The following is a 2,264-nucleotide window of genomic DNA, read 5'->3' on the forward strand; positions in this document are numbered from 1 at the left end:
ACCCTTGTGCCCAGCACACGCTCTGTCCCAGGTTCTGCCTTTCTAGGCCACACTCCCGAGCTGGGAATGGTGTCTAGTGCATCTCACACAGGCCACCCCGGGAGCCCCACTTTCCTGCCTCTAACAGAGCAGGTGCCCGGGTAGCATTCTTTTGTTTGAGAATTATGTATCTAATTTTATTAATTATTACTATTATTGAGAGAGGGATTTTTTGCTATAGGGTGCATGCGCTTACTGGAGCGATAGAGAAGAAAGCGAGAAATCACCCCCCAGAGGGGATGGCCACGCCGCAATCCCTTCTCCTCCATTCTCCTCTCGGGATCTTGGGCATGCCCGCACACGTGCCCAGCGTGAGCTTAAGCCCCCAGGTCCAGGACTCAAACCACAGTTGACTACGTGGGAGTCCGGCGATATAACCATTATGCCACCTGCTGGTCCCTTATTATTTTAAAATTTGTTATCGGGCACGTACAACAGAGAGATAGAGAGAGAGAGAAAGAGAGGGAGAGAGCAAGCCATTAAGTCTGGGACTCGAACTGTGGTCTGCCATGTTGGAGTCCAGCATTCTAACCACCACCCCACCTCCTGCCTCCTCCTTTTCCCCCCAAAGCATGGGTCTTCTTCAAGGCTTTGTGGCTGTCTTTGTTTTTTATTCCATAAATGAGGGAGACAGAGAGACAGAGACAGCACCCCCAACAGGATCTTCTTACCATGATCCGCCCCCCAGGCTCAGCAAGCCCGGGATCACGGGCGAGTGCGTGCCTGGGTACTCAGGGAGGTCTCCCAAGATGTGCCCCTGCTCGTGAGTCGGCTTCAGAGTGTCCCATGCACTGCCGCCATGGCCCCCAGCTAGCTTTGGAAGGCATGAAGCAGAGCCCCCCACTCCGAAGGCAGCAGCAGACACAGACCCCGAACCCACCCCACAGGACTGCCAGATTAGTCTGCAGTTGAACTGGACTCCCAGGTGACTGTGACCAGGGTTCTCGCGGAAGTGCGTCCCACAGGGGCAGCCCTGGGGACCCCCACTTTCCTGCCTCTCTAACCACTTACCCACGCGGTTGACAGTGAAACCGGGGAAAGGGCACGTCATCGGGCTCTGGGCGTGTCGCTCGCTGTCTAGGCACCGCCTCCATGACTGACAGCTTGTTCCCAGCTCGGCGCTGCGAGTTCTGACTCAGGCCGCTTTGCTGTATGTGGGACCACAGGGGCCAGGATGGCCATCCGGCGGTCTGGCTGGGTCAGGGTGGGGCACGTGGACTGGACAGAGGTGGCAGGTATCTTCTAGGGCCTCCTACTGATTCCGGACAGGTGCATTTTCTGCGGGCGTGTCGCTCGCTGTCTAGGCACCGCCTCCATGACTGACAGCTTGTTCCCAGCTCGGCGCTGCGAGTTCTGACTCAGGCCGCTTTGCTGTATGTGGGACCATAGGGGCCAGGATGGCCATCTGGCGGTCTGGCTGGGTCAGGGTGGGGCATGTGGACTGGACAGAGGTGGCAGGTGTCTTCTAGGGCCTCCTACTGATTCCGGACAGGTGCATTTTCTGCTCAGAACTGCCGAGACTGACTTTGGCCCACATTTATTTCTATTTCTTTCTTTAGCTTTTTTTTTTAGAGAGAGATTTTTGCTCATCGGAGAGACAGAGAAAGTGGGAAACCACCCCCCCCTGGGGGGGGTGGCCATGCCGTAATCCCTTCTCCTTCGTTCTCCTCTTGGGATTTGGGGCATGCATGCACATGCGCCTGGCATGAGTTTCAAACCGCCAGGTCCGGGACTCGAGCTGTGGTCAGCCATGTGGGAATCCAATGCCTTAATCACTACACCACCTATTGGCCCCTATTTGTATTTCTTGAGGAGCAGGGTGTCTGGCATCCCTGCTCTAAGGCAATGGCCAGTGACCTTGAACTTGAGCGGCCAGGTGCTGTGTAGACAGCATTGCTAGCTGTGGAGGGGGGTCAGAGAAGCGCCACCACCCCTCACCAGGTTGCTCACCGAGGGCCTGGCGCATTCCTCAGACCCTGGGACTCTCACCAAGGCCGAATTCCACATCGTTCCCTCAGGCCAGGCAGACGGATGTGGCTAAAGGTTTAAACATGCTTTTTATCCCAAAGGGGCCTAGAAGTTTCCAGGAACGCTGCCATGTGCGGCTTGCATGTGTCTGTGCTGCAGGTGCTCGTTCACGGGGTCACAGCAGGGCCCTGAGGAGACGGGGGCTCCTGGAGGCCAGGCGTGTGTTTAAGGGAATACAAAGGGGTACAGCAGACCTC

At 56.6% G+C, this 2,264-nt stretch overlaps 1 protein-coding gene across 1 annotated transcript in view; it reads left to right on the top strand.

Annotated features, from left to right (window-relative positions):
- ADCY7 (adenylate cyclase 7) overlaps positions 1-2,264 on the top strand; it is a 48,644-nt gene that overhangs the window by 30,843 nt on the left and 15,537 nt on the right. The window lies entirely within an intron of this gene.

This window comes from Tupaia chinensis, unplaced genomic scaffold (genome assembly GCF_000334495.1).
Source record: "Tupaia chinensis unplaced genomic scaffold, TupChi_1.0 Scaffold000422_1, whole genome shotgun sequence".
In the NCBI taxonomy this organism is placed as follows: Eukaryota; Metazoa; Chordata; class Mammalia; order Scandentia; family Tupaiidae; genus Tupaia; species Tupaia belangeri.